Source organism: Cnephaeus nilssonii (genome assembly GCF_951640355.1).
Source record: "Cnephaeus nilssonii genome assembly, chromosome: 9".
In the NCBI taxonomy this organism is placed as follows: domain Eukaryota; kingdom Metazoa; phylum Chordata; class Mammalia; order Chiroptera; family Vespertilionidae; genus Cnephaeus; species Cnephaeus nilssonii.
The window spans coordinates 62,016,241-62,031,085 of NC_137080.1; the positions used below are offsets into that span (position 1 = coordinate 62,016,241).

Sequence of the window (14,845 nt, forward strand, 5' to 3'; positions counted from 1 at the left end):
ACTACATAGCTCCTGAACACTGGCATGTAGGTAGCAATACGAGTACACATGAGATTTTCTTATTTAAACATTTTTTGAATGTGCCCCATCTCTGGTACAATATAGTGAAAAAGAAAAATAACTGTAGGCGTGGATATAATCAACCACATTTTCTCTTTGAAAGTGTTGATTAGGCATTTCAAATTGTGACATGGCACCAGAAGGCCATATATTGCTCACAAAAAGCAGTTGGCAAATAACAAATAGTATAGAAGTTTTATGGCTTTTCAGGGATCTCATTTCTTTAAAAAAGGACATTCCAAGTGGAATCACTGGTAGAAATTTTATTAAACACCAAAGGTGCAATTTAAAAAATTACCAAATCTCTTTTGAACTTATTTTTATTTTATTTCCCTAAATCGAAGGGCTTCTGACTTCGGTTGCACCTTCACTTATAGGCAATGCCTGTGCTCAGTATGCGTGCGGCACAAGATGTGCGCTCTAACGTTGTTTCTTACTGATGCCAGGTTTTAAATAGAATACTCAGAAAACTTTAGGAAAAAAATGGTAAGTCATTTCTGCTCCGATATAATCTTTTGACAGTGGCGATGAAAAACTAAAGACTCTAGAGTAAACAGTGTGGTCCCAATTCTTTAATTAGAGAGGGAGCTGCACCTTCAAATCACATCAATAAATAGTGCAGGAGGCTCAGAAGCACAGAGCAAGCCAACGTGTGTTGCCCGTGTCTGTTAGGTTTGTGGCATAGGAATCTCAGATTTGGTTTGGGCAGTCGCAGGATCCTGAGAGCAACGGGGATGAGGAAAACCTTAGCCTGTGACTTACTGAATCAGGTTGTGGAAAGCCTTTTGGTTAGGGTGCCCAGGAGATCCAGCAATTCCACATCAGCCAGTTCACTCTTATGAGAAAAGAGGAAATTGACTTTGATTGGCCATCTACAGTATTCTGGGCATCATATTAGTCACCTCACATACATTTCATTCTTCTGCAGGTGGGGAAACTGAAGTTCAGAGCTAACCAGCCCAGGTCACAGAGCTATAGTAAATGGCAGAGCCATAATTTACCTATTTGACTCTCAAAGCAAAGAACAACTGACATTTGCCAGGTACCTTTATACATTAGCCCATGTAAAACCTGTAAGGTAGCTACTGCTATGCCCATTTCACAGATGAAGAAACTGAGGTCAGAGAAGCTACCTCACTGGTTCAAGGTCACACTAGTGGTAGTGCTGATGCATGTTTCTAACTCAAGTATCCCAAGCACATGCTCTTTCTACCACATTAGTTCCCTTCAGTACGAGTAAAAATAAGCAAAAAACTAGCTCTAAGTATACATCAGAAACTTGTTTAAAGAGAAAGATAGAGTGTAAGTAGGTTAAGGAACCACAAAACAATATACATCTTGAGTACACCAGAAAAATGGATACTTAGATGACCACCAGGAGTTCTCAAAACATTAACTTATGTACATTATATTTTTTTAGAGGGGAGGGACTTTATAAGTCATTTCAGGATGTTCTTATTCCCAAATCCTTAAAATTAAAAAAGCGTTAATGTTTAAAGTACTAACCCTTGATTAATTATAAAAGTAAATATACAGTATCACATTCCCTGTAGGTTCATCATGGCTGAGATTTTCTGGTATTCTTGTTAAAAAAAAATTGAACTCTACTTGTTTTAAGTTGGCCAAATGTATGTTATAAATATAGAATTCACTTAGGTCAGGGGCTAAAGTGAATACACACAACAAATCCCAAAGGAATTCAATGTTATGTGAGCCAAATAAACCTTATGTATAATTCTATCTGGACGATATAGTCTTATCTTCTTTGATTGAAATATTTTCTCTTTTGGAAAAGTATTACTCATATTATTCAGCCCTCACCAGTCAGGTGAAAAATGAAATAAAAAGAAACTAAGTTGTCTTTTTCCTCTCCTGCCTCTGCTCCCACCTGTTCTGTGGGAACAGGCTAGAAGCCCTCAGAGGATGACCCACATTTGTTCACTCGGCTACCATTTGGCATTTGGCATTTTGCCCTTTTTCCTGCTGCAGCCCAGGGTGGTAATGATGGCTGCCCCTGCAAGTGGCTGCTGGAAGCACAGCCAACACAGCTCTCTCTTCTGTTCGTGCCAGTTGATGTGTACTTGAGGGCTGCTCGGGCTGGTGTCTACACTGAGAGCGTGATGCAAGATACGGAGAGGCTGCCCTCTCCTGCCTCCCCCCTTCTACTGAGGCTCGAAGTCTTGAATTCTAATTTACCAATTCCTCTAGTGATTATTTGAGTCTTTTATGGCAGTCCTTCATACTGGGACTCAGGCATGGGTTCAGGGGGTGGGTGGGCTGGAGGGGAGTCTGAGTGACAGACACTGCGCTGCACTCAGACTCACCCTTCCCCTCTGACCCCGCTCCATTGTCCTTCCAGCAGAATGGTGCCCTTCCTCCCTTGGGATGGGTTCTTTCTCAGGAAGAGCCTTGATTCCTCATGCAAATAGCCTGTGGCAGGGTCAGCCTGCCAGTCAGTCCTCCAGACAGGGTTACATGGAAGGATTTCATTTATGCTTGAAAAAGCTTTTAGAGACCATCTGAAAAGGAGACAATCCTGGGGGAAAGTAAGGATGTGAAGAAAATTTAACCGAATAAGCAGAGTTGTCTATACCAGAGACGTCTGTACAGAGAGAGATGTCTGGTACCAGATCTGGTACGGATGTTTTATCTGTCCTGGATCGGTCTAGCTGGTTTATGTTGATGGGATTAAATTTACGGACCTGGATAAACAACCCCAGTGAGAAAATAATCACCTTGTTGTGCCTTAGCAATGGCTGCTCTCATGTTTTAAGGAATTCAGCTTCTCAACTGGTTCACAGAAAACTGGACTCGACTTGCCGGACCTGATTACACACAGGGGGTGGGCAGTTTAAGGGCTCTGCCCAAGGTCTTTATTAGCACAGAACAACAAGGTTGTAGTCTTTTGGAATTTAAGAAATTACACACTGTAAAATCATAGCACTGCATGGGGGACCCTGTGACCGTATCTAATTTCAAATCCAGGACACAGCAGCTGTTGTACTATTAATATCCCAATGTGCGTAAAAAAGAAAAACGAAGAAAACCACGTAAGTAATGAAAATGTGTTCAAATCCATGGATGACTGTGACTTTCAGCTAACCACTAGAAAAATATGATTGCCCTTTTATGATTTATTACATGGAATCCTTTTTTTAAAAAGTAGTATTCTCTAGACAAAGGATTGGAGATAATTTTACGCTTGAAAACCGCCATTCTACCTTCTATCTCTATGAACTTAACTATTCTAAGTACTTACAGGAAATATAAGTAGAATAATATAGCAGTTGTTCTTTTGTGACTAGCTGATTTCCCTCAGCATAGTTACCTTCCAGGTTCATCCATTGCAGCATGTCAGCATTCCCTTCCTTTTTTTTCCCCCTTTATTGATTAAGGTATTACAAATGTGTCCTTACCCGCCCCCCCCCCCGCCCTTATTATCCCCCCATTCCTGCCCTCACCCTCATCCCCTGTTGTCTGCGTCCATTGCTTATGCTTATATGCATGCATACAAGTCCTTTGGTTGATCTCTCCCCCTTACCCCCACCCTCCCCTACCTTCCCTCTGAGGTTTGAGCATCTGATTCTTCTCTGTCTCTGGATCTGTTTTTGTTCATCAGTTTATGTTGTTCATTATATTCCACAAATGAGTGAGATCATGTGATATTTATCTTTCTCTGACTGGCTTATTTCACTTAGCATAATGCTCTCCAGGTCCACCCATGCTGTTTGCAAATGGTAGGACTAAATAACATTGCATTGTGTGTATATGGATACTTGAGTTGTTTCCACCTTTTGGCTACTGTGAAGAATATTGATACGAACACGAGTGCCTGCTTTCAATTCTTTTGGGTCTGTACCCAGCAGTGGAATTGTTCAGTCACATGGTAATCTTCTTAACTCTTTGAGGAATCACCATCCTGGCTTCCATTGTGGCTAACCTGTTTTACATTTTCACCAGCAGTGCACAAGCATTCCAATGTCTCCACAACCTTGCCAATACTTATTTTCTGTTTTTTTGGATGATAACCATCCTAATGAGTAAGAAGTGATATCTTACTGTGCTTTAGATTTGCATTTCCCTAATGATTAGTGATGTTGAGTATATTCTTTTATGTGCTTGTTGAGCATTTGTATATCTTCTTAGAAGAAATGTCTATTTAAGTCCTTTACCCACTTTTTAATTAGGTTGGTTTTTTTTGTTGTTGTTGCTGAGTGATAGGCGTTCTTTATATAGCCTGGATATATAAGGTTTGCAAATATTTTCTCCCATTCTGTGGTTTGCTTTTCACTCTGTTGATTGTGTTCTTTGATACACAGAAGTCTTAAATTTGGATATAGTTCAATTTACCTAATTTTTCTTTTGTTGTCTGTGCTTTTGGTGTCATATCCAAGAAATCATTGCCAAATCCAGTGTCATGAAGTTTCCTGCCCCCGTCCCCCCTATGTTTTCTTCTAAGCATTTTCGCTCTTACATTTAGGTCTGATTCATTTCGAGTTAATTTTTTATATGGTATCAGGTTCTTACCTTTCATTCTTTTGCATGTGGATATCCCGTTTCCCCAGTATCTTTTGTTAAAAAGATTGTTCTTTCTCCATTGAATGGTCTTGGCATGCTTATTGAAAATCATTTGATCATATATTTTAGAGTTTATTTGTGGGCTTAATAATATATTCCACTGGTCTGTATGTTTGTACGTATGGCAGTACCACACTGTTTTAATTATTGTAGCTTTGTAATAAGTTTTGAAATCAAAGTGTGAGGCCTCAAATTTTATTCTTTTGCAAGATTGTTTTGGCTCTTTAAGGTCTCTTGAAATTCCATATGCATTTTAGGATGGATTTTTCTATTTCTATAAAAAATACCATTGGGATTTTGAGGAATTTTACTTTTAAAAATTCAAGCATCATAGTGAAAATAAAAGCAAGTTTTAACATGAAAAATAGCATCTGTCTGTGATATTTTAATAAAAGATTTCTTTTGGATGATTTTCAGTCTGAAATGCTAGAAAAGAATGGTCTTTAATGAACAAGCTGTATAAAGACTATTAGGCTACTATTGACCATATAGTCGTGGAAAGAAATTTCTCCAGAGAAACCAAAAGACACATTTTTAGCTTCAGTGACCCTTTAAACTAACCATGCCGCATCTTCTCCTTGTATGTTGTGTTACTAGTCATGTTAACTTCGCATTCTAAAATTCAGGAGAAAATATGAGTTTTATTTCTATAGTAATAGCTAAAACCATCATAAACTACATAGCTTTTTTTCATGCAGTATATTTATAATTTCATATTTACCTAACTTGGGTAAATAGGATAATTCAATTTGTCTGAGATTTAAAGACAGTTTATTTCCTATTACAACATTCTGTAATGTACTATTTTTTTCTTACTCAGTTTACATATTTTCTTTTGGAATAAACTTAAGAAGAACAAAGTGACTCCTAAACTGTAGACAAGAATGCCAGATGAAAGGATGGAAGTTAACAAAATGTAATTGTTTAGATCTTTTAAACAAGGCTAAGCAGTTAAGATTAGAATTTCAGAGCTGGTTTATGCCTCTCTGACTTCACATCACTTATTTCACTTCTCTTTATTTCAACAAATATTTACTGAGTGCCTATCATGTGGGCAGACACTCGTTTAGTAGACAGTGTAGACACAGCCCCCCCGCCCCGTCCTCAAAGCAGCTCACAGCCTAATAAAGAAACAGACAAGTAAACTAATAAATCACTTTATTTAAATAGGTACGGAACATTGAGTTGAGTTTCCAGAATGGGAAAACATTCACAGATGGGCATGCATTGGTCTTCCCAGGTCATCTTTTCTAGAGTCCCTTGGCTCACTGCAGCAATAAGAACATATTTAGGGAGTTAACTGAATAATACAAAGGAGGGATCGCGTTTAGGAACTGTGACATCCTGGTTCTGCCGTAAGCATAGAAATAGACTTATTCTTTCCTCCAAATGCTTCCACCATTTAAGGTCAGCAGCCATTGGCAGAGAATTGCCTTGTTCGCGGTGTGCAGTGTCAGATGGTAGGGGCAGGCTTCTCAAACTTCCCAACTGAATGTGCTCCCTCCAGACGTAGGTGAGTGGACCACCATGCTGGGGTCATGGTGGCATCATCGAAGAATCTGTCCCAAGCTGTCTGCCTCAAGCAAATGTTTTGTTAATCTTGTGTTTTCCCCCTAAACATTCAAGTGAATATTAAAATTGCATTCATGTTTTGAGAGAGTTTTAAACTACCACCCACCCCAAGTCTTTAAGTAATCTGAATGCTTCAGGAAGATGCACCTGTTGAGCTATGACACATGGGTATACGAACTAAGCATTCTAGCCCTAGCCAATTTGGCTCAGTGGATAGAGAGCATCAGCTTGCGGACCGAAGTGGGAAGATGCACGTCCCACGTGGTTCAGGGTTCGGGCTCTGGAAGAGGGGCCACACGCAAATGAAAGAGACAAGACAAGAAATAATAATTTGGAAATATTGGGGGACCAGGCGGGAGCCCAACTCAAGAGGAAGGACTCCGGTTGGGCTCAGGCCTTGCCATCCTTTTATTCAATTTGGGATACACCTATAGCCCTTAGGCAGGCAATTTCCAGTAACAGGCAGATTATTTTATCAGTAAGGATTTACATGACTGTCTGGTGGAGAAGTTGCTTCAGCTACCATTGTCTCGACTAAACAGTGGGTGCATAGCTCTGACCTTTGCCAGGGCTCAAGGGTCACCAGCATTCCAGGATCCTTGTCCACACCTCTCTGCTAGTGAAGACAATAGGTGGTTTCCCACACCGAAGGGTCCCGGGTTCGATTCCACTCAAGGGCATATGCCCGGGTTGTGGGCTCGATCCCCAGTAGGGGGTGTGCGGGAAGCAGCTGATCAATGATTCTCTCTCATCATTGATGTTGCTATCTCCCCCTCTCCCTTAATCTCTGAAATCAATAAAATATATATATATTTTAAAAAACTAAGCATTCTTTCCTACTCATTTTGGGTCCTCCCCCCAAAATTTAAGAAAATCCACAAGTTTAGAAAACAGTTTAAATTGTCACCTGGCATAATCATGATTAATGGCATTTTGTCTTTAAAGAAAGCTAAGTTTTGGAACCATGTCAGGGAAACTCGGTTCCTGAGAACACTAAATCCACGATGGCTACCCTGCTAGAGGCAGGGCATTTTGGAATATCTAGTCTTCTGTCCATTTGGTGTTTGCCCTAGGATGACCAGTTCATTCCACTTTGCCTGGGACTGTTCTGATTTTCAAAAGCCCCACTTTATGGGATCCCTCTCTTCTTAGTCCCAGGCAAACTGGGACAGTTGGTCACCCTTATTTCCCAGAACTGGCAAACACTTCCAACCGTTTCCCAGAACCCTTCTGATTTAGGCTACTGGTCTGAAGTGACTGATTCCTCGGAGAAGAAGGATCAGTGGAACTGATAAGACAGTGAGAACAGGAGAAGCCTCTGGGGCAAGGAAGTCTCTGGGAGTCACACACCGGGCTGGGAACCTTGAGCTAACATAGCCAATGCTTTAAGTGCTCATGGTGGTGAATTGGTTTATCTGTCCTAAAGCAGTGGTTTCTAAGGGCGGCTGTGCTTTACGGTAGAATTACCTGCACAGATATTTTAAATCTCAATTTCTGAGCTGCACCAACCGATTCAGAATTTCTACCTTTTTAACACAGTGGGTGAACGATCTACCATACAAATCTGACTAAGTCGCTGTCCTACTGTTTAACAATGCTAAGGCTTCTTGCTGCTCCACGATAAAATGCAAACTCACTGCCTGGTTCACGTGGCTTTCCATGCGTTGCCCATTGGTTATCACTCTAGCCTCATGTAGCCCCAGCATCTAAACCTGTTGGCCTTTGCCCAGTCTCCTCTTGGACAAGAGCACTCTAGCCCTAACTACTTCTCTATTTCTCGGCTCAAGTACTTGTGCAATTTTGGGTTACTTCCCCCAGGAAATCTCCTTTGCTAGTTCAGTTCAGGTCCCTGTAACTCCTCCGTCCTAAGGCTTATCATGTTATATTGTAAATGTCTTTTCAATTGTTTGTCTATATGCCTGTAGACTTTAATCCCTGAGGATGAAATTATATCTCCAATACTAAATACAGTGCATGATTGGGTTTAGCCCTCTTTTGAACTATGCCACTGTGTGGCCTCCACCTGTGTCTTGTCCTGTCCCTCCATCCCTAACTCCCAGCAAACCCCAGATACCCTTCCCTGACTTTAAAAGATGAAGCATACTCACCTGTTGGCCCTGGACTTTGCAGAGTAGCTCTTTGCTGCCCCCACATGTTTTGAATCAGCTCTTCACGCAGCCATTTGAGACAACCCCTTACTCCATCTGATGATCCCCTTCAGTTCTGCAGGGACACTTCTGCTCTTGGCTTCCATGTGTCTCCCTTGGCACATAGAGGAACCATGTAGAAAAGAAGAGAGGGTGTGATGCCTCTGTGTCTGTTTCTAACCCTTACCCTTATCTCATATTTATTATCCTCATCATCAGGACTAAAGATTTTTATTAAGACTCTTCTCCTTCAACCTCCCCACCCCGCTTTCTCTCCCTTTTCTTGAGTCCTCTTAATGTATTCTTCATTATGCAGCTACTAAGCAGCTCCCAGAATCCCAGAACTTTAACCATTTGCTTCTGATAAAGCTTCTGTGTGAAAAATAGGAATGTTTGAGGACAGGAACTTTCTTACATTTTAAATTCTTTTTATACAAAAATTAACAAGGTTTTCAAAATAGAGTTGTAAAGTGGTTTTGTCCCCAAAATGTAGGATCTTATTTACATAGATTGAATCATATGTTTAAAGTAGTGTAAAAATTTGTTGTGATCTATAGTTACATTTTTATTATTGTTGTTAATCGTCACCCAAGGATATGTTTTCCATTGATTTTTTTTTTTTTTTTTTTTTTTTTTTTTTTTTTTTTTTAGAGAGAGTGGAAGAGAAATAGGGAGGGGGGAGGGGAGAGAGGAGGAAAGAAACATCAATGTGAGAGACACATAGATCGCCCCCCCTCCCCCGCTGCCCCCGCACCACCACCACCAGCTCTTGCCCTAATGGCAGACAATTCAGTTCCTCCCTGTATGTCCCTGGTTCCTTTCAAGCTGCTACCCTAGGGCTGGAGCTCAGAGGGAGTGAGTTCCAGTAAGTCCATGTGCAGGCCCTTTAAGAGGAACTGCCTGGGACTTCAGCAGCCCTGCCTCTCACTGAGCCACAATCCTGCTGTGTGTTTTTTTGTTTTTTAATTTAATTTGCTGATTTTTTAAAGAGAGAAAAGAGAGAGAAACATTGACTTGTTGTTCCACTTACTGTTGCATTCATTGATTCTTTTATATGCCCTGCCCAGGGATTGAACACGCAACCTTTGCATATTGATTGGGGTGATGCTCTAAATAACTGAGCTGCACGGCCAGGGCTACCCATTGGTTTTTACAGCCAGAAGCTAGGGGACTTCTCCTCCTGGCACAGGAATCCTGGGCTAGGAAACCTGGTGGGGGGGCTTGGACCCCTTACTCTTTAGGGGGTACCTCCACAGCTAAGATATCCCTCCTGATTTTTATCTGCTATATGTGGGTATAGGACCAACCTATATCATGTCTCTGCCCCTCTTACCAGTCTTGATGTGGCTTCTTTTTTAATTCCCTAATTGTAGGACTTCCATTCAGCCAGATTTCAGGTGGTTCTGAATAATGGCTGTGCTGTAGTTCAGTTGTAATTTTGATGTGGTTGTGGGAGGATTCGAATACTGTGTTTACCAATGCCACCATCTTAACCCATTGACTAAATAGGTACCACAATATTAATGATTGGTTTAGCATATTAAACCATTTTACTTAACAGTAATTTATAGTAACACTTGTTTTCATTCATTATTATAATTATTATAGCAATTAAAAAGCTTTTACTAAGTTCATGATGAATAGTGTGGTTCTAAATATATAATGCACAGTGTTACACCACCATAGCATCTTTTTCTTTGGTAATTAGTCTATGGTTGTTAAACTAAGAATGAAATGTGAAGTGTGTGTATGTAGCAATAGCATATTACAATAAGTTTAAGCATAAGCACATTTTTTTAGGGAGAGAAGAAATAGGTGTCTCACATCAATTGAAAAGAAAGAAGCTATTTTCTTCAAATAGGATAGGAAGATTTGGTCAAGAAGATAAATACCAACAATATTTACATGTCTGTAAAATGAATAATGGTTGTTCTGTAACTTAGTTGTAACAGCTTAAACTTTTAAACTGAAATAGCTACCTATTTTCAGTTTTAAAAGCTCATTATTTACATTATCTTGTTAGAGCCTTGCATTTCCCTGTGATATAAAGGGGTTGGTGTCTCTACATTGTAGGCAAGGAAACTGAGTCAGGGAGAGTAAGTAGCTTTTGGAAAGAGGGTGTTCTGATTTAAAAATTCCTTTTTGAAAAAATGTTAATGGCAAATTGTGGAATGTCTACACTGTTCAACTATATCAGTTTTAAATGTTATATTTTGTTAGGGAAAAAATATCTATATATATATATAAAAGCCTAAGCGACTGTTACGACATGTCTACTGAAGGACCGGTTGACCGATCACTGTGATGCACACTGACCACCAGGGGCTAGACGCTCAATGCAGGAGCTGCCCCCTGGTGATCAGTGTGCTCCCACAGCCAACCTCCCACTGTTCCTCCTCCCCATTCGGCCCTGATCAGGACTGGGTGAGACTGCCCTGATCGGCCCCTATCGCCAGCCAGGCCAAGGGACCCCACCTGTGCACAAATTCATGCACCGGGCCTCTAGTATCTTATAAAATTTCTTTTTTTGGCAGCAAAAAGGCATCTAATGATGGGGACCTAATAGAAACTAAATTGCTATTATTGACTTGGCAGCTACAGTGTGCCAAGTTCTATACTAGGTATTTTATATACTGATATCTGATTTCATCCTAAGAACAATTGTTTAAGGAAGTTATTATAATCCTATTTCACAGACAATAAAATTAGGTCAAAGTAATGTTAGCAACTTGTACAAATCACACAGCACAGCTGGGACTGGAAACAAATTCTGAGTTTTTTCAAAGATGGGCTCACTCTATTATTCCATGCTGTAAATATTATTTCCATGTTAATTCAAATTTTTATTTGCCTGTTAGCTTTATTTAGTTTTCTCTATGCTCAGATCATGTAAGTTTATGCTAACTAGCATGACAATTTATACACTCAAGATTATTTGATTTACATTTGAGAGTCATTCTCCGATTACCTCAATCCACAATTAGAGATAAACATTTTTTTTCAGAGATGTCATTTGTGGAAATGCCATATGGGAATAATTCTGCTGTGATTTCTTTATCGTTCTAGTCAGAATATAACTAATCAGAATAAATATTAGGTGGGAAAACCTATGATCTTTATACCATTCTGTTTTTAGTACACTTATCTAGTGACTGTTGTATCTGTGGCTTCACGGCTGTGTTTGAAATAATTATAAAAGGAATCAAGACAATATCAGAAACAGAATATGGAATAATCATTTGGGCAGATTTGGTGTTACGTCCTTCTTTGTGCTAAACCCCAGAGGCACTATCACAGGCTTGTCTATAAACAGAATGAAGGCAGCTTTCTCAGCATTTGGTATGACAAAAAAAGAGCACTTTCTGTTTCATTATTTACCTTTGCTTCATTTATATTCTCCTTTCTTCATAAAGTATAACTTTGTTTCTCTTTAAAAAATTAATGATTGTTCACTGTAGAAGATTTAGAAAATACATATAAACAAGGAAGAAAGAGACAGAATGAATGAATAAAAGCAGCTCTAGTCTCAATACAATATTTTAGTGCCTATTTTTTAAGCCACTTTCTTTTGGTGTTTTAATTTGTTTCTAAATTACTCAAGAATTTTTCTAAGCTTCAGTAAAAACATTTTTCCTGAAGATTTTGAGTTCTGTGTTTATTCTGTTCCTTTACTAATCATCTCTATATAATAAAAGCCTAATGTGCAAATTGTCCCCTCGGTCGTTCAACTGTGAGACCGGGAGTTCGACCATTCGCTATGACGTGTGCTGACCACCAGGGGGCGGCTTGGAACATGGCGGGTGTCGGTGATGCACTGCGACCTCTTGCCAGCTACCTGGGGGACGGAGGTGCGGTGAGAATGTGGGGTGTCCGCCGAGCTCGCTCTCACTCCCACTGCTACCCTCCACTGGGACGCCGGGGCTTGCATGCCGGAGAAGCCCCGCGCTCAGGTGCCAGGCACCCATGAGGAGGAGAGGAGTCCACCCCACACCTGCATGGTCTCTTCTGGGTGAGCAGAACCGTAGCTGCAGGGGCCAGTTGGGCTCCCCGTGGGTTCGTGCAGGAGCCTGTGTGCGAGGCTGGCCAGAAGAGAATGTGCTGCCTGCCCGGCTTCCATGCAGTGCCACTGGGTGGCCCAGAGGCCCAGGCTGTTCCCTGGCCTGTGGCGTCCAGCTGTGCTCACCACATCTCTGTGTGGGGATTCAAACGCCGTGACTCAAGTGGAGGGGGGCGTGTGGGGACTCGGGGACCCAGGTGCTGCCCAGGGCCCAGAGGTCAGCTGGGACCTGCCCTTCCATGCCAGATGCTCATGCTTCGATAGCCAGCCAGGCCTAGGGACCGCACCTGTGCATGAATTTCATACACTGACCCTCTAGTCTCTCTCTCTCTCTCTCTCTCTCTCTCTCTCTCTCTCTATATATATATATATATATATATATATATATATGAACCTAAGCGACCGTCTGACCTGATCATCCGACCAGTAGCTATGATGCACACTGACCACCAGGGGGCAATGCAGGAGCTGCTGGGCTGCAGTGACTTGGCAGCTGCAGTTCTTGGGTGACGCACACGGAACCAGAGAGGAGGGAGCCCAATTCTGGGGTGTGTCACCCGAGAACTGCACTCTCGCAATCCGGGACCCCTTGGGGGATGTCGGAGAGCCAATTTTGGCCCTATTCCCAAAGGCCAGGCTGAGGGACCCCACTGGTGCACAAATCTGTGCACCAGGACTCTAGTCTGCTATAATCTATTTCAGAGAGCAGAGGAACTGATGACTTGAAATATTTACATTTTATGATGAGTCAGCATCTCAATTTGTTACACAAAAAACAGTACATTCTATGTCTGCTCTAGAAGTCTTTGTATTTCACATTAAAATGTGAGCCTTTCTCTGATTTAAGAATTAAAAAAAATTTAAATTACAGTTGACATTCAGTCTTATATTAGTTTCAATACAGCATGTAAGTTATATAAATTACAAAGTGATCCTCCCTATAGGTTAGTACTCATTTGACACTATACCTAGTTATTACAATATTATTGACTATATTTTCTATGCTGTACTTTACATCCCTTTCACTATTTTGTAACTATCAATTTGTACCTCTTAATCCCTTTACCTTTTTCATCCAATCCCACAACCTAGTTCATCTGATTTAAATATGGAAAAGAGACAGTTGTTTGTTATTGAGACTTTTAGGTCACCAATCTTCCATTGTCACCATTTCTTTTTCACTTCCAAATGCAATACTAAATTTTCCTTCCTGTCATTCCATGGATTCACAGGCCTATGTTTCTTTTATTTATTTATTTTCCTCTTAAGACAACTTAAGACAACTGACCAAAGCAAAAGGTCAACCTCAGGTGTGCGGAGTAAGGTGATGACAACTTTCTATGATCAAGAAAAGGAAATGCACTTGAAGATGGGAAATGCACGGGAATGGGGAAGTTTGGTTAGATAATACCAAGGATTTGTATTCAGTATGGTTGCTAGGTCTCTTAACTGATTAGTGTGGAACAGTACTCTCAACTCTGGAATCACCTGAAGAGCTTTAAAAAGTACTAATGCTTAGTTCCTTCTTCTAAAGATTTGAATGTGATTGGTCTGGGATGGCCCGGACATTGGAATTTTTTAAAGTTCCCTAGGTGATTCCAATGAGAACCATTATTTTAGAAGATGCTATCTATATTCACCTGTGTGATAAACAGGGAGCACTTCCTGCCTGAAGACCAATAACGATCAACATACCTTAGGCTCCTCTCCACCGGGCCACCATATACAGATATGGTGTTACGCCTTGCACAAAGGTGCCTGGCAGAGGGAATGAATAGGGGCTGAAACACAGCCCACTCTTTGCTTGGGAGGCAAGCTGCACTCTGACTCTGGGCTGTATCTCCTGGCACCTTTTCTAACTTGCACGAAGACACTGTACAGCCTCGTCTGACACTGCATCTGTGTTTATGTCCTTTCACCCTACACGGAGACACATTGCCTTTCCATTGGACTATTTGTGACTTTAACTTTCTTACTAATTCCAAACCACTAGGTTCTTCAAAATGAACATTTTCCATTTTTGTCTTGAAATGAGCACATTATATGAGGCAGAAACAACATGGGAAAATCTGCAAATTCCAATCCATTGACGTTTCTGTAATAAATTAGTCTTTAACCATCTGGAATTTGATTTTTTTTTGGAGACTATGAATTAGCAATAAAAGTGAGGAACCTCAAGAATGACCAACTGTATAATGGTGCTATGTCAGGGCTAACTAGTCAGCACCTCCATGTTTAGAATACCAGGAGGTTTATAACTTCAAAGCCATAGTTAGCATTACACAGGGAGAAACTCTATTCTATTGTCACAGACTGAACTCTGTTGCCAACCAGTTTATTCTTAAGTATAAGTTAAAATGTAGTAAGGATACTTCAAACCCATCACCATTACTGGAGAAGTAAGTAAAGACTAGATGGGAGTACATTTAGC

At 40.7% G+C, this 14,845-nt stretch overlaps 1 protein-coding gene across 2 annotated transcripts in view; it reads left to right on the forward strand.

Annotated features, from left to right (window-relative positions):
- The window catches only part of FILIP1 (filamin A interacting protein 1), a 180,534-nt gene that overhangs the window by 98,742 nt on the left and 66,947 nt on the right, over positions 1-14,845 (forward strand). The gene's annotated exons all lie outside the window — the stretch shown is intronic.